The following is an 18,694-nucleotide window of genomic DNA, read 5'->3' on the forward strand; positions in this document are numbered from 1 at the left end:
TCACCTATCAAACCTTACCCTCTTCCCCAAATACCCTTCACCAATCACCTCATTCACTTTCCCCCAAAACACCACTGATGCACGAATTGTAAATCACACTTTTCACAACTCGTACCACTAACCAGCAAGTGCACTGGGTCGTCCAAGTAATACCTTACGTGAGTAAGGGTCGACCCCACAGAGATTGTCAGCTTGAAGCAAGCTATGGTTATTTTGTATTTCTTAGTCAGGAAATCAATTATAATTATTAGTTTGGATTGCGAAAAATAAAAGAGCATGAATTAATACTTGTTATGCAGTAATGGAGAATATGTTGGAGTTTTGGAGATGCTTTGTCTTCTGAATCTCTGCTTTCCCCCTGTCTTCTTCTTCACGCACGCAAGGTTCCTCCTATGGCAAGCTGTGTGTTGGTGGATCACCGTTGTCAATGGCTACCATCCATCCTCTCAGTGAAAATGGCCCGGGTGCGCTGTCACCACACGGCTAATCATCTGTCGGTTCTCACTCATGCTGGAATAGGATCCATTGATCCTTTTGCGTCTGTCACTACGCCCAACCCTTGTGAGTTTGAAGCTCATCACAGTCATCCAATCCCTGAATCCTACTTGGAATACCACAGATAAGGTTTAGACTTTCCAGATTCTCAAGAATGCTGCCAATGGATTCTAGCTTATACCACGAAGATTCCGATTAAGAAATCCAAGAGATACTCATTCAATCGGAGGTAGAACGGAGGTGGTTGTCAATCACGCGTTCATAGTTTGGGAATGGTGATGAGTGTCACGGATCATCCCTTCCATCATATTGAAGTGCGAATGAACATCTTAGATAGAAACAAGCGTGTCTGAATAGAAAACAGAAATAATTGCATTAATTCATCGGGACACAGCAGAGCTCCTCACCCCCAACAATGGAGTTTAGAGACTCATGCCTTCAAAGAGTACAAAGTTCATATCTAAAATATCATGAGGTCCAAAATAAATCTCTAAAAGTTGTTTAAATACTAAACTAGTAACCTAGGTTTACAGAAAATGAGTAAACTAAGATAGATAGTGCAGAAATCCACTTCTGGGGCCCACCTGGTGTGTGCTGGGGCTGAGACTTGAGCTTTACACGTGTCTAGGCTATTTCTAGAGTTAAACGCCAGGTTGTAACCTGTTTCTGGCGTTTAACTCCAACTTGTAACCTGTTTCTGGCGTTTAACGCCAGAATGCAACATGGAACTGGCGTTGAACACCAGTTTACGTCTTTTATCCTTGAGCAAAGTATGGACTATTATATATTGCTGGAAAGCCCTGGATGTCTACTTTCCAACGCAATTGAGATCGCACCATTTGGACTCTTGTAGCTCCAGAAAATCTATTTCGAGTGCAGGGAGGTCAGAATCCAACAGCATCTGCAGTCCTTTTTCAGCCTGAATCAGATTTTCGCTCAGCTCCCTCAATTTCAGCCAGAAAATACCTGAAATCATAGAAAAACACAAAAACTCATAGTAAAATCTAGAAATATGAATTTTTGCCTAGAAACTAATAAAAATATACTAAAAACTAACTAAAACATGCTAAAAACTACATGAAATTATCCCCAAAAAGCGTATAAAATATCCGCTCATCAACCATCCAACACAACATTCAAGTGGGCAAAATTATTATCCTTAAGCTTTAATTTCTTCACACATACCTTATACCCCCTTGGCCGAATTCACCCTTTCCCTCCATCTCTTCCATTTTCCTCTTCTTCTCCTTCATTCTTTCTTCTTTGCTTGAGGACGAGCAAACACTTTAAGTTTGGTGTGGTAAAAGTATTGCTTTTTGTTTTTTCATAACCATATATGGCACCTAAGGCCGGAAAAACCTCTAGAAAGAGGAAAGAGAAGGCAAAAGCTTCCACATCCGAGTCATGGGAGATGGATAGATTCATCTCAATGGAAAAGTGACTCAAGAGGTAAACTGGTTCAATTGAGAAGACCGGACCTTAAGCCTATAGCTAGAGGATGGTTGGAGTTCATCTAACGCTCTATCATTTTCACTAGCAACCGATCCGAAGTAACTATGGATCGGGCCATCATGATCCATAGTATCATGATTGGGGAGGAAGTTGAAGTTCATGAGATTATACTTCAAGAACTCTACAAGGTGGCTGACAAGTCCTCCACTTTGGCAAGGTTGGCCTTTCCTCACCTCATTTGTCACCTCTGCAATTTGGCTAGGATTGTCATAAAGAGAGACATCCTCATTGAAGAGGACAAGCCCATCACTAAAAAGAAGATGGAGCAAACAAGAGAGTCCACTCATGGACCTCAACAAGAGCATGAGAAAATTCCTCATCATGAAATCCCTGAGATGCCTCAAGGGATGCACTTTCCTCCACAAAACTATTGGGAGCAAATTAACACCTCCCTAGGAGAATTAAGTTCCAACATGGGACAACTAAGGGTAGAGCACCAAGAGCACTCCATCATTCTCCGTGAGATTAGAGAAGATCAAAGAGCTATGAGGGAGGAGCAACAAAGTCAAGTAAGAGACATAGAGGAGCTCAAGAGCACCATTGGTTCTTCAAGAGGAAGAAGACGCCACCCTCACTAAGGTGGACCCGTTCCTTAATCTCCTTGTCTATTTATTTTTTTCCTGTTTTGTTCTCTATGCTTTATGTTTATTTATGTTTGTGTCTTTATTACATGATCATTAGTGTCTAGTGTCTATGCCTTAAAGCTAAGAATGTCCTATGAATCCATCACCTTTCTTAAATAAAAAATGTTTTTAATTGCAAAAGAACAAGAAGAACATGGATTTCGAATTTTAAAATAGTTTAATTATTTTGATGTGGTGGTAATACTTTTTGTTTTCTGAATAACTGCTTGAACAGTGCATATTTTTGAATTTATTGTTTATGAATGTTAAAATTATTGGCTCTTGAAAGAATGATGAAAAAGGAGAAATATTATTTGATAATCTGAAAAAAACATATAATTGATTCTTGAAGTAAGAAAAAGCAGTGAAAAGCTTGCGAAAAAAAAAAGAGAAGAAAAATGGCAAAAAAATAAAAGAAAAAGAAAGAAAAAGAAAAAGCAAGCAGAAAAAGCCAGTAACCCTTTAAACCAAAAGGCAAGGGTAAAAAAGATCCAAGGCTTTGAGCATCAGTGGATAGGAGGGCCCACAGGAATAAAATCCTAGCCTAAGCGGCTAAACTAAGCTGTCCCTAACCATGTGCTCGTGGCGTGAAGGTGTCAAGTGAAAAGCTTGAGACTGAGTGGTTAAAGTCATGGTCCAAAGCAAAAAGAGTGTGCTTAAGAGCTCTGGACACCTCTAATTGGGGACTCTAGCAAAGCTGAGTCACAATCTGAAAAGGTTCACCCAGTTATGTGTCTGTGGCATTTATGTATCCAGTGGTAATACTGGAAAACAAAATGCTTAGGGTCACGGCCAAGACTCATAAAGTAGCTGTGTTCAAGAATCAACATACTAAAATAAGAGAATCAATAACACTATCTGAATTCTGAGTTCCTATAGATGCAATCATTCTGAACTTCAAAGGATAAAGTGAGATGCCAAAACTGTTCAGAGGCAAAAAGCTACTAGTCCCACTCATCTAATTAAGACGGATCTTCATAGATATTTTTGGAATTTATCGTATATTCTCTTCTTTTTATCCTACTTTGTTTTTAGTTGCTTGGGGACAAGCAACAATTTAAGTTTGGTGTTGTGATGAGCGGATAATTTATACGCTTTTTGGCATTGTTTTTAGGTAGTTTTTAGTATGTTTTAGTTATTTTTTATTATATTTTTATTAGTTTTTAAATAAAAATCACATTTCTGGACTTTACTATGAGTTTGTGAGTTTTTCTGTGATTTCAGGTATTTTCTGGCTGAAATTGAGGGACCTGAGCAAAAATCTGATTCAGAGGCTGAAAAAGGACTGCATATGTTGTTGGATTCTGACCTCCCTGCACTCGAAATGAATTTTCTAGAGCTACAAAAACCCAATTGGCAAGCTCTCAATTGCGTTGGAAAGTAAACATCTTGGGCTTTCCAGCAATATATAATAGTCCATACTTTTCCCGAGTTTTGATAACGTAAACTGGCGTTTGAACGCTCACTTTCTACCTTATTCTGGCATAAACGCCAGAACTGGCATAAAAGCTGGAGTTAAACGCCCAAACTGGCATCAAAGCTGGCGTTTAACTCCAAGAAGAGTCTCTACACATGAAAGCTTCAATGCTCAGCCCAAGCACAAACCAAGTGGGCCCCGAAAATGGATTTTTGTACTATCTGCACTTAGTTACTTATTTTCTGTAACCCTAGTTACTAGTTTAGTATAAAAACTACTTTTAGAGATTTATTTTGTATCCAGTTTTCATATTTCAAAGTTGAGACCATTGATCACGTTTAGGGGGCTGGCCTCACGGCCATGCCTAGACCTTTCACTTATGTATTTTCAACGGTGGAGTTTCTACACCCCATAGATTAAGGTGTGGAGCTCTGCTGTTCCTCATGAATTAATGCAAAGTACTATTGTTTTTCTATTCAACTCAACCTTAATCTTATTCTAAGATATTCATTCACACACAAGAACATGATGAATGTGATGATCAAGTGACACTCATCACCATTCTCACTTATGAACGCGTGCTTGACAAACACTTCCGTTCTACATGAAAATAAGCTTGAATGCATATCTCTTAGCCTCCTGGTTCATGATCAGAGTCTTTGTGGTATAGGCTAGAATTATTGGCGGCCATTCCTGAGATCCAAAAAGTCTAAACCTTGTCTGTGGTATTCCGAGTAGGATCTGGGAAGGGATGACTGTGACGAGCTTCAAACTCGCAAGTGTTGGGCATGGTGACAGACGCAAAAGGATCAATGGATCCTATTCCAACATGAGTGAGAACCGAAAGATGATTAGCCGTGCGGTGACAGCGCATTTGGACCATTTTCACTGAGAAGACGGACGGTAGCCATTGACAACGGTGATCCCCTAACATACAGCTTGCCATGGAAATGAGTATGAATGATTGAATGAAGATAGTAGGAAAGCAGAGGTTCAGAAGGAACAAAGCATCTTCATACGCTTATCTGAAATCCCACCAATGAATTACATAAGTATTTTTATCTTATTTTATATCCTATTTATATTTTAATTCTCAAAACCTCATAACCATTTGAATCTGCCTGACTGAGATTTACAAGATGACCATAGCTTGCTTCAAGCCGACAATCTCCGTGGGATCGACCCCTTACTCACGTAAGGTTTATTACTTGGACGACCCAGTGCACTTGCTAGTTAGTTGTGCGGAGTTGTGAAAAAAAGTTGAGATTACGATTGTGCGTACCAAGTTGTTGGCACCATTGAGATCACAATTCCGTGCACCACCGTTGCTGGGGATTGATAGTGATTAACAACTATCAGTTGTGTGATTGCTTAGATTAGGCATTTTAGTTTTAATTTTATTTAAATTTTGCTTATTATTTTCGAAATTTTTTTAGCACTAATATTTTTCCTGAATTTCTGAAATTAAGTTTGGTGTCACCTAGTTAATTTTATTTTAATTGTCTTGTTTATTTTTCCTGTTAATTTTCAAAAATTTCTGTTTGATTTTAGTTATTATTTTCGAAGTTTATTTATTTATTTTATTTAGCATTTTTATTTTATTATTTTACATAGGATACCTCACTGGGATTTCTCTGTACTCTAACATAGAGATTCCCACCTTTTCTTGTTTTCTGTTTGTTTATGCGCAGGAACAGAGACAAGGAACCTCTGTTACACTTTGATCCAGAACCTGAAAGGACTTGTAGGCGACGTTTACAACAAGCAAGACTTTGCAAGGCTGCGGAGTACACTATGGATCACAATAATACTGCTAATGCCAATGTGGCAAACCCGAATGGGGATGATCAACAAAGGAGAGTGCTTGGCTCTTACTCTACTCCTACTGCAGATCTTTATGAAAAAAACATTGTGGTGCCTCCTATAACTGTGGACAACTTTGAGTTGAAGCCACAATTGGTCACCCTGGTGTAACAAAACTGCCAGTATCATGGTCTTCCCCACGAAGACCCAAATCAATTTATTTCTAATTTTCTGTAGATTTGTGATACTGTGAAGACAAATGGAGTGAACCCAGAGGTATACAAACTCATGCTCTTTCCGTTTGCTCTGAGGGATGGAGCAAAGCTATGGCTAGATTCCCAACCCAAGGAGAGTTTGAATACTTGGGACAAGGTTGTTACTGAGTTTCTTACTAAATTTTTCCCACCAAAGAAGCTGACTAAGCTTAGGGTGGAGGTTCAGACCTTCAGACAGAGGAATGGTAAAACTCTTTATGAAGCTTGGGAGAGATACAAGCTATTGATTATGCAATGCCCTCCGGACATGTTCTCTAAATGGACCCAACTAGACATCTTTTATGAAGGCTTGGGTGAAATAATGTCCAAGATGTGCTTAGATAATTCTGCAGGTGGTTCATTGCACAAGAAGACACCGGAGGAGACTATTGAGCTGATTGAATTGGTTACTAGTAACCAATATTTATACTCATCTAACAGGAATCCTATGAACTCTGAGGCTCTTCAAAAGAAAGTGTTATGGAAGTAGAAGCTCTTAATGCTCTTCTTGCTCAGAACAAGCTTATGTCTCAGCAAATAAATCTACTTACTCAGCAGATGGGTGGCATGCAAGTCTCAGCTATCAACACCCAAAACTCACCTCAGGAGGGCTATGCTAATTTTGTGCAACATGATAATTCTGACTATGCTCAATGCTCTTCTGAACAGGTCAATTACATGGGGAGTGGTCCTAGAAATCCCAACAATGATCCATATTCTAAGACATACAATGAGGGGTGGAGGAATCACCCAAATTTTGGATGGAGGGACCAACCTCAGAGACCTCAGAATTTCAACAATAATTCTCAGGGCGGCTTTCAATAGAACAATCATAATAATCGCCAATTTCAGTCTCAGCAGCAACAACCACCTCAGCAGGCAAACTCTAAATCCCAAAAAGATACTAACTGGGAGATGATGAGGAGTTTTATGCAGGAAACCAGAGCCACCATTAGAAACTTAGAGGTGCAAATGGGCCAACTGAGGAAGCAAATACCTGAGAGGTCTGCAAGTACATTTCCAGGTGACACAGTGGTGAACCCAAGAGAAGATTGCAAGGCTATTCAATTGAGAAGTGGTAAAACAACTGGCTCTGAGACAAGGGCCAATGAAGAGCTAGTTGAAAAGAAAGCTCTAGAGGAGAAAAAGGAAGAAGTAGAGTACGCCCCTCCAAAGCGTGCAGACAACCCATTCCCTGACTCTCTTGACATGTATCCTACATTGCCAAAGGCTCCTGAATACAAGCCAAAAATGCCATATCCTCAGAGACTTCAGAAGGCTTCCAAAGAAAAGCAGTTCTCTAGATTTTTATATGTCTTCAAGAAGCTACAGATCAATATTCCTTTTGCAGAGGCTCTTGAGCAAATGCCTCTCTATGCTAAATTTATGAAAGAATTGTTGACTAACAAGAGGAATTGGAAGGAGTAAAAAACTGTGGTGTTAACCAAGGAATGCAGTGCTATTATTCAACATAAACTTCCTGAGAAAATGCAAGATCCAGGGAGCTTTGTGATTTCTTGCACCATTGGAGATGTCACCATTCAGAGAGCTTTATGTGATCTTGGAGCTAGCATCAATCTCATGCCACTTTCAGTGATGAAAAAGCTTCAAATAGAGGAGGTAAAACCCACTCGTATTTCCCTTCAACTTGCTGATCTTTCTATTAAATTACCTGTGGGTGTTGTTGAGGATTTACTTGTGAAAGTAGGACCATTTATTTTTCCTGGTAATTTTGTTATATTAGACATGGAAGAGGATGTCAAATCCTCTATTATTCTTGGTAGACCCTTTTTAGCTACAGGTAGAGCTCTGATTGATGTGCAAAAGGGTGAATTAACCCTGAGGGTCAATGAAGAACAGGTGGTCTTTAATGTTTTTGAAGCTCTCAAGCACCCTAATGATTCTGAAGGGTGTATGAGAATTGATGTTGTTAAACCACTTGTTCAAGAAGTACTGGAAGTTGAGGTGCTTGATGACATTCTGGATCCTATTTCTGAGTATGAATTAGTTGAAGTTGATGATTCACTAACCCAGAAGGCACTAGTTTACACGCCTAAAGCAGAGGAGGAAGCCCCCAAGCTTGAGCTCAAAGATTTACCTCCTTTTCTGAAATATGTGTTCTTGGGTGAAAATGGTTCATATCCAATGATTATTAGCTCTTCCCTGAAGCCTGAAGAGGAAGAGGCGCTTATTTCAGTGCTCGGGAGCCATAAAATAGCTCTTGGGTGGACCATTAGTGACTTGAAGGGGATTAGTCCAACCAAGTGCATGCACAAGATCCTCCTTGAAGATGATGCTAAACCAGTTGTGCAACCACAAAGGAGACTCAATCCAACTATGAAAGAGGTGGTCCAAAAAGAGGTAATGAAATTATGGGAAGCAGGTATTATTTACCCTATTTCTGACAGTCCTTGGGTAAGTCCTGTGCAGGTAGTTCCCAAGAAAGGAGGGATGACAGTGATCAAGAATGAAAAGAATGAGCTTATTCCTACAAGAACAGTCACAGGATGGAGAATGTGCATAGACTACAAAAGGCTCAACACTGCTACAAGGAAGGATCATTTCCCCCTGTCTTTCATTGATCAGATGCTTGAGAGGTTAGTTGGTCATGCTTTTTATTGTTTTCTAGATGGATATTCTGGATATAATCAAATTGTAGTGGACCCTCAAGATCAAGAGAAGACAACATTCACATGCCCCTTTGGAGTATTTGCTTACAAGAGAATACCATTTGGACTTTGTAATGCTCCAGCAACTTTTTAGAGGTGTATGCTTTCAATTTTTTCTGATATGGTTGAAAAGTTTATTGAGGTATTTATAGATGACTTTTCTGTCTTTGGTAATTCTTTTGAATCCTGCCTTAAGCATTTATCTCTTGTCTTAAAATGGTGTCAAGAATCAAACCTTGTTTTAAATTGGGAAAAATGCCATTTTATGGTTACAGAAGGTATTGTTCTTGGACACCGGATTTCAAGTAAGGGGATTGAGGTTGACAGAGCAAAGGTGGAGGTAATTGAAAAATTACCACCACCAACTAATGTTAAGGCAGTCAGGAGTTTCTTGGGTCATGCAGGATTTTATAGAAGATTTATAAAGGATTTTTCTAAAATTGCTAAACCTTTAAGCAACCTGTTGGTTTCTGACGTTCCTTTTGTCTTTGATTCGGATTGTCTGCATGCTTTTGAAACTCTGAAAGCAAACCCTACCTCTGCTCCCATTATAGCTCCCCCTGACTGGGATTTACCATTTGAATTGATGTGTGATGCCAGTGACTTTGCTATAGGAGCTGTTTTAGGACAGAGGCATGGTAAGCTTGTACATGTCATTTACTATGCCAGTCGTGTGTTAAACTATGCCCAAAAGAATTACACAACTACAAAAAAGGAATTATTAGCTGTTGTGTATGCTATTGATAAGTTTAGGTCCTATTTACTTGGTTCTAAGGTTATTGTTTATACTGATCATGCTGCTTTGAAGTACCTTCTAACCAAGCAGGACTCTAAACCAAGATTAATCAGATGGGTGTTGCTCCTTCAGGAGTTCGATATTAAGATAAAAGACAGAAAAGGGTCAGAGAATCAAGTAGCTGACCATCTCTCCAGAATTGAGCCTGAAGCAGGAGTACAACCACCCACAGCTATGACTGAGACGTTTTCGGATGAGCAATTGTTCCTCATTCAGCAGGCTCCATGGTTTGCAGACATTGCCAATTATAAGGCCATGAATTTTATTCCAAGGGAGTACAGTAGGCAACAAGTGAAGAAGCTATTGACTGATGCAAAGTACTACATTTGGGAGGAACCATACCTTTTTAAAAGGTGTTCAGATGGTATCATCCGGAGATGTGTCCCAAATGAAGAAAAACAGCAGATTCTTTGGCACTGTCATGGTTCTGAGTATGGAGGCCACTTTGGTGGTGAAAGGACAGCTACAAAGGTCCTTCAGAGCGGGTTTTACTGGCTGACTCTCTTCAGAGACTCAAGAGCATTTGTTAAGCACTGTGACAGATGTGAAAAAGCCACAAATCTCCCTGCCAACCATGAAATGCCACAGCAGGGAATTCTTGAGGTTGAGTTATTTGATGTGTGGGGCATTGATTTCATGGGACCTTTCCCACCTCACATTCAAACAACTATATTCTAGTGGCAGTTGATTATGTGTCCAAGTGGGTGGAAGCTGTGGCTCTGCCCACCAATGATGCCAAGGTGGTAATGAGCTTTCTTCAGAGATACATCTTTAGCCAGTTTGGTGTCCCAAGGACACTCATTAGTGATGGAGGAAGTCACTTCTGTAACAGACAGCTGGATTCTCTTCTGCAAAGATATAGAGTCCGTCATAAGGTGGCAATCCCCTATCACCCTCAGACAAGTGGACAGGTTGAAGTTTCCAACAGGGAACTCAAGAGGATTCTAGAGAAGACCGTCAGTGTTTCAAGAAAGGACTGGTCTAGGAAGCTTGATGATGCTCTCTGGGCATACCGAACAGCTTACAGGACTCCGATTGGCATGTCCCCTTATCAGTTGGTCTATGGCAAAGCCTGTCACTTGCCAGTTGAGTTGGAACATAAAGCTTACTGGGCAATTCGATATTTGAATCTTGATTCAGAAGCTGCAGGAATCAAGCGAATGCTTCAGTTAAATGAGCTTGATGAGTTCAGGTATTCAGCCTATGAGAATGCCAAGCTCTATAAGGAGAGAACTAAGTTACTGCATGACAAGAAGATCGCCATCAGAATTTTTGAGCCAGGACAGAGAGTGCTTCTGTATAATTCAAGGCTCAATCTCTTTCCCGGGAAGCTGAAGTCCCGGTGGTCAGGACCTTTTGTGGTTACCAGAGCTTCACCATATGGTCATGTGGAAATACAGGAAGAGAATTCTGACAGGAAATTTACAGTGAATGGCCAGAGGCTGAAGCACTATCTTGGAGGCGAGATTGATCGCCAAAGGTCCACCCATCTGCTGAACTAGCAGAACTGACCGTCAAGCTAGTGACGTTAAAGAAGTGCTTATCGGGAGGCAACCCGATAAATTCGTATCCTTAGCTATTTTTCGTAGTAGTAGTTTTCTTCCTTATTTGATTTTTACTAAGTTTTTACTGTTTTACAGATCATGCAGCTATCTTAGAACAGGAGCCGGACATAAAAAAAAAAAAGAGAACCCGACGCGCAAGCGTCGCTGACGCGTACGCGTCAGATGGGTGTGCGTGAAAAATAAAAATGAACAGAGAGTTGCACGGGAGTGGCACAGGAATGATACCTTTCGCATAAACAAGCCCACGCGTGCGCGTCATTCATGATTTTGGCACTCCACGCGTACGCGTGACCTTAAAAATCAACGTAAATAAGTGTTTGGGCAGAGAATTGTGCTGGCTTAGGGCTGGAAGTGTGCTAGAAGCACAAAACTTGTTCACGCGTACGCGTCCCTGACGCGTGTGCGTCATCTGCACAAATGGCCATCCACGCGTGCGCGTGCATGATGCGCACGCGTCGCATGAAACTATTGGTTCCCAAGCCACGTGAACAGAGAGTTGTGCGTGCGAGCAGCTGGCTTTGTGCGAATCGCACAAATCATGGGTACGTGGACGCGTGTCTGACGCTCACGCATCATTAAGAAAAATTCATGACCCACGCGTACGCGTACGCGTCGCCTTCACTACACAACTACACTAGTTTGCCGCCCAGTTTTAATTTTCTTTCTCTCTCTCCCAATCCTAATTCTCTCTTGTTCTTTTATCCTTTTATTCTTCTTTCATAATAATAGTTGTTTCTTTCTATTTTCAGTTCTTCTTTGCTTGAGGACAAGCAAACGTTTAAGTTTGGTGTTGATGCTTCGCTTAGAAGTTTTCTATTTATGCTTATGGCACCAAAGGGAGGCGAATCATCTTCACAGGAGGAGCACAACCTAAAGAATAAAATGACCGCTAGGATAACTAAGGTGGTTGAGTTCCTTTCATTCTATATTCCTTCCCGTTTTTACTATATTATGTTTCGATTTTCTGCTATTTTGCTTTGTTTGTTGCATGATCCTTTATTAGTTAGAATCCTAGGTCTAGTTTAGTTTTCTCTTAATTGCTTTAATTTCAAAAAGATGTCTCATGTATTACTCACTGAGCTTGAATTCAAATAAAAAATACAGAAGTGATGTATTGCATGAGAAAGTGAGTTTATATTGAAGAATTGTCTTATTTACTTAGATGTGGTGGTACTTTCTGTGATTCTAAATGCATGACATGAACAGTGTATATTTAAATTTGAATCAAAGAATGTTGATGTATAAGGAACAGAAATTTAGAGAATTATTATGATTTCTCTGAAATTAATGAAAGTTTAATCCTTGAAGCAAAAGAAACATCAAAATAAAAATAAGAGCAAGGTCCAAGGCTCTGAGCATCAATGACTTGGGAGGTCAGACATGATTAAAAGCTCAAAGAGTTGTTTCCCTAGTCACATGCTTGTGGTGTTTCTGTGTCAAGTAATCCTTGAGACAAAATATTTAGAGTCGAGATCAATTGCAGAGTACGCCAAAGAGAGTTATAAAAATCCTTGAGCACCATTGTCTGGGATAAACTGAAAAAAAATTTATAAAATACTAATAAAAATAATAATATTTAGAACGTAAAGAGAGTTCCCCAGTTACGTGCTTATGGTGTTTCTATGTCAAGTAAAGCTTGAGACAAAACATTTAAAGTCACGGCTAGGCTCAAGGTGCAAAGTACCAGAAAAAAATTGATGTGTTCAAGGATTAAATTGAGTTACAAAAGATCAGAGAATTCATAATATTATCCGGATTCTAATTCCAAATGACAGTGACATCCTTTTAATTCAAAGGAGAGTGAGATGCCAAAACTATTCAGGATTGCAGTTGTAAACCCTACTATAAGAAGAGGCATGAGCTTAATCGAACTCTCATTCTCATGCAAATTCACATCCTAAGCCTATATTAGTTATGGTTGTTTGAGGACAAGCAACAATTCAAGTTTGGTGTTGTGATGCGTGAGTATCTTTCCTATCTTTTTCTAGTAAATTTGCATCTAATTTGTTGAGTTTAATAAAGAATTAATTATTTTTTAGCCAATATGGATGCTAATTTGAGTCTTTTGCAATGTTGTTTATTTTAGGTAGCATTCAGCTGGATTTGATGGAGTTTCTGCAACACAAGAACCGAAGGAGATGGCAGCGAGGAGCGACGCGTACGCGTGACTAACGCGTGCGCATGACTGACGCGTGCGTGTGACACGCGAAGAAGACCATCGATGCGTACGCGTGATTGACGCGTCCGCGTGACATGCGCCACGTGCAAAAAACGCAGAAAAATACTGGGGGCGATTTCTGGGCAGTTTTGACTCAGTTTTCAACCCAGAAAGCACAAATTAGAAGTACCGAATGCACAAAATGAGTGGTTCCCACCCATCAACTGAAGACTTGTTAATTAATTCTAATTTAAATTCAAATATTATTTTTAGGAAAAGATATTATTTTAGTTTTAGATAATAGATGTTAAATTAATTAGGATTTGATATAAAAGGGAAAAGAAACTTCTCTTTTAGGGATTCCCATTCTAGACTACCAAAATATATTTTATCAGAATCCTTATTTTCTTCTCTGAACCATGAGCAACTAAACCTCCATTGTTAAGGTTAGGAGCTCTGTCTATTTGTATGGATTGATTTTATTACTTTTTCTATTTTAATTCATGTATGGATTTATAATTTAAGAATTGTTTTAGCTCTTTATCTTATGAATTTGGGTGGAACAGAAGTATGACCCTTTTTCTATTTGAGTTCTTATATAACTTGGAAAAGCTCTTTACCTGAACAACAGCTTGAAAACATATTCTCCTAAATTCTAATTATCTGGACTTAACGGGATACGTGACATATAATCCTTTTATATTTGGGTAATTAGAGTTTTTGTGGCATATAAACTGGAATTTGATCATTACCCCCTAATTGGAATTAATTGACCAAGGAATTGGCAGTTGATGAAAATTAGAGGAGACAAGAAAGGTCTAAGGAATTAGGGTCTAGTCATATATAGTTTGCCATAAATTAAATCCTACATGATTAAAATAGTTAGTAAGAAAAGTTAATCCAGAAAAATAGATAACTCTGAAACCTTAACTGCCTTCTCCATATTTTATTTCCAACTCATTTACTTTACTATTTTAATTTCTGCACGATTGTTTAATGCTCTTTGAATATTCAAACACTCTTTTCTGTTTGTCTAACTAAGCTCATCAATCAATCATTGTTGCTTGATCCATCAATCCTCGTGGGATCGACCCTCACTCACCTGAGGTATTACTTGGTACGACCCGATGCACTTGCCGGTTAGTCTGTAGTTGTAAAATCCGCACAATGTACCTAAAACACCCAAGACACAAGATTTCCCTCAAAACCAATCCCTAAAACTCGAAATGAACAAGGGCACGAAAACTGGGCAGGAAAACTCGAGAGACTTACCACAAAGCTTAAATAGAAACGACGAGCTCGGCAAGAGCTTCACGTAGCCGCTGACGGCATACGAATCGGAGTACCGTAGCTCGAGATATCACGGATTGAATGGAGAAGTGAATAGTGCTCTTCTCTCTTCTCCTTTCCCTCTTCTTCTTTTCTGCTGAGTGTGTGTGTTTATGAGGTGAAGGGTTCATTAATGAACCCTTATAAATGTTGGACTTGGGCCCAACTTGGGTCCGGTCCAACCCGTTAGCGTTTTTAGCCCGTTCGGCCTAACTTTGGGCCAAACCTTTGACACTAACGCCCGATTTTTTCAATTCCTAATATTTTTCTATAATTTTTGACTGTTTCACTTTTTATTGCGTAGTACCAGACAGACTTGAACCGGTTCAACTGCCGGGTCGAGATTTTTTACGGTTTTTCGCAAAAAACACATTTTCTGACTCAAAAAAACCTAATGAGTCCAAAAATCATATTTAAATCTCCAAATTCTCATCCTAACTTTCTGGAATCTAATTTGGACATTTAAATGATTTTATTTGTGAAAATTTCGGTTCTTACAGTTAGCCTTTGCCATGATGAAAGAGGTATTTTCTTGGTTTGGTTTATATATCGGGATTTGATTGTATCCAGAGTAAGCATCCATAAAGGACAGCTTCCAATAACCTGAAGCTGAGTCGACCACAGCATCAATGCTCGGGAGAGGGTGATGAGCGGATAATTTATACGCTTTTTGGCATTGTTTTTAGTATATTTTTAGTAGAATCTAGTTACTTTTAGGGATGTTTTTATTAGTTTTTATGTTAAACTCACATTTCTGGACTTTACTATGAGTTTGTGTATTTTTCTGTGATTTCAGGTATTTTCTGGCTGAAATTGAGGGACTTGAGCAAAAATCAAATTCAGAGGTTGAAGAAGGACTGCTGATGCTGTTGGATTCTGACCTCCCTGCACTCAAAGTGGATTTTTTGGAGCTACAAAACTCAAAATGGCGCGCTTCTAATTGCGTTGGAAAGTAGACATCCAGGGCTTTCAATCAATGTATAATAGTCCATACTTTGACCGAGTTTAGACGACGTAAAAGGGCGTTGAACGCCAGTTCTACGCTGCTGTCTGGAGTTAAACGCCAAAAACACGTCACAAACCAGAGTTGAACGCCAGAAATACATTACAACCTGGCGTTCAACTCCAGAAAGAGCCTCTGCACGTGTAACATTCAAGCTCAGCCCAAGCACAAGGAAGACCTCCTGGGACGTCCTATAAGGAAGACCTCCTGGGACGTCCAGTGATCAATAAGGAGTTTCCCTTTGAGGAACCAAAGGAATCTGAGGCTCATCTAGAGANAAAATAAATATAAAAGTTGAAAACGGAATCAAAAACAGCAGAAGAAAAATCACACCCTGGAGGAGGATCTCACTGGCATTTAAACGCCAGTAAGAAGCATCTGGCTGGCGTTCAACGCCAGAACAAAGCATGGTTCTGGCGCTGAACGCCCAAAATGGGCAGCATCTGGGCATTTGAACGCCAGAATTGCACCCTGGAGAAGAGCTGACGCTGAACGCCCAGAACAAGCATGGTTCTAGCGTTCAACGCCAGAAATGGGCAACAAATGGGCGTTCAACGCCCAGAACAAGCACCAATCTGGTGCTGAACGCCCAGAGTTGTGTGCAAGGGCATTTTGCATGCCTAATTTGGTGCAAGGTTGTAAATCCTTGAACACCTCAGGATCTGTGGACCCCACAGGATCACCTCAGGATCTGTAGACTCCACAGGATCCCTACCTACCTCCACTCACTTCTTCTCACCCCTTTTTCACACAATCCCATAAATACTCTTCCCCAAAACTCTTCACCAATCACCTCAATCTCTCTTCCCTATCACCACTTCACCACTCACATCCATCCACTCTTCCCCATAAACCTACCTCATAAACTCCACCTACCTTCAAAATTCAAAATCAATTTCCCACCCAAACCCACCCTATATGGCCGAACATTATCCCCCTCCCTTCCCTATATATAGCCCTCCATTCTTCCTCATTTTCACAACACAACCCTCTCTTCTCTTCTTGGCCGAAACACATCCCTCCTCTCCTCTATATTTTCTTCTTCTTCTTCATCTATTCTTTCTTCTCTTGCTCAAGGGCGAGCAATATTCTAAGTTTGGTGTGGTAAAAGCATAAGCTTTTTGTTTTTCCATTACCATTGATGGCACCTAAGACCGGAGAATCCTCTAGAAAAGGGAAAGGGAAGACAAAAGCTTCGACCTCCGAGTCATGGGAGATGGAAAAGTTCATCTCCAAAGCCCATCAAGACCACTTCTATGATGTTGTGGCCAAGAAGAAGGCGATCCCCGAGGTCCCTTTCAAGCTCAAGAGAAATGAGGATCCGGAGATCCGACATGAACTCCAAAGAAGAGGTTGGGAAGTTCTAACAAACCCCATCCAACAAGTCGGCATCCTAATGGTTCAAGAGTTCTATGCCAATGCATGGATCACTAGGAACCATGATCAAAGTAAGAACCCGAATCCAAAGAATTATCTCACCATGGTTCGGGGGAAATACTTAGATTTTAGTCCGGAAAACGTGAGGTTGGCGTTTAACTTGCCCATGATGTGATGAACGTGACAATCATCATCATTCCCTATGAACGCGTGCCTGACAACCACTTTCAATGGAAGATTGACTCCAAAGGCAAGCCGGTTCAACTAAGAAGACTGGACCTTAAGCCTGTAGCTAGAGGATGGTTAGAGTTCATACAACGCTCCATCATCCCCACTAGCAACCGATCCGAAGTTACTGTGGATCGGGCCATCATGATTCATAGCATCATGATTGGAGAGGAAGTAGAAGTTCATGAAGTCATCTCCCTTGAACTCTACAAAATAGCCGAAAAGTCCTCCCCCATGGCAAGGCTAGCTTTTCCTTATCTTATTTACCATCTATGTTACTCAACTGGAGCTTTCATAGAAGGAGACATTCCCATTGAGGAAGAGAAGCCCATCACTAAGAAAAGGATAGAGCAAGTAAGAGAGCCCATTCATGGATCTCAAGAGACGCATGAAGCTCATCACCATGAGATCCCGGAGATACCTCAAATGCATTTTCCTCTACAAAACTATTGGGAGCAAATCAATACCTCCCTAGGAGAATTAAGTTCCAACATGGCACAATTAAGGGTGGAACATCAAGAGCACTCCATCATCCTTCATGAAATTAGAGAAGATCAAAAAGCAATGAGGGAGGAGCAACAAAGACAAGGAAGAGACATAGAAGAGCTCAAGGACATCATTGGTAGGACCGCTGATGCTGTTGGATTCTGACCTCCCTGCACTCAAAGTGGATTTTCTAGAGCTACAGAACTCAAAATGGCGCGCTTCCAATTGCGTTGAAAAGTATACATCCAAGGCTTTCCAGAAATGTAGAATAGTCCATACTTTAACCGAGTTTAGATGATGTAAAAGGGCGTTGAACGCCAGTTCTACACTGCTGTCTGGAGTTAAACGCCAGAAACACGTCATAAACCAGAGTTGAACGCCAGAAATACGTTACAACCTAGCGTTCAACTCCAAAAAGAGCCTCTGCACGTGTAACATTCAAGCTCAGTCCAAGCACACACCAAGTGGGCCCCGGAAGTGGATTTATGCATCAATTACTTACTTCTGTAAACCCTAGTAACTAGTTTAGTATAAATAGGACTGTTTACTATTGTATTAGACATCTTTTGGAAGATCCTGGATTGTATTTTTGATCCTGTGATCTCGTTTTGGGGGCTGGCCATTCGGCCATGCCTGAACCTTTCACTTATGTATTTTCTACGGTAGAGTTTCTACACTCCATAGATTAAGGTGTGGAGCTCTGCTGTTCCTCAAAGATTTATGCAAAGTACTACTATTTTTTATTCAATTCAACTTATTCCGCTTCTAAGATATTCATTCGCACTTCAACCTGAATGTGATGAATGTGACAATCATCATCATTCCCTATGAACGCGTGCCTGACAACCACTTCCGTTCTACCTTAGATTGAATGAGTATCTCTTGGATCTCTTAATCCGAATCTTCGTGGTATAAGCTAGATTGATGGAGGCATTCATGAGAGTCCGGAAAGTCTAAACCTTGTCTGTGGTATTCCGAG

At 40.2% G+C, this 18,694-nt stretch overlaps 1 long non-coding RNA gene across 1 annotated transcript in view; it reads right to left on the minus strand.

Annotated features, from left to right (window-relative positions):
• The window catches only part of LOC110264034, a 19,792-nt gene continuing 2,069 nt past the window's right edge, over positions 972 to 18,694 (minus strand). The window contains exons 2-3 of the long non-coding RNA XR_002349769.1: positions 6,231 to 6,241; positions 972 to 983 (exon numbers count right to left, since the gene is read on the minus strand). This is a non-coding gene — a long non-coding RNA (uncharacterized LOC110264034). The remainder of the gene's footprint in view (positions 984 to 6,230; positions 6,242 to 18,694) is intronic.

The sequence above is a fragment of the Arachis ipaensis genome, chromosome B06 (genome assembly GCF_000816755.2).
Source record: "Arachis ipaensis cultivar K30076 chromosome B06, Araip1.1, whole genome shotgun sequence".
Lineage (NCBI taxonomy): Eukaryota > Viridiplantae > Streptophyta > Magnoliopsida > Fabales > Fabaceae > Arachis > Arachis ipaensis.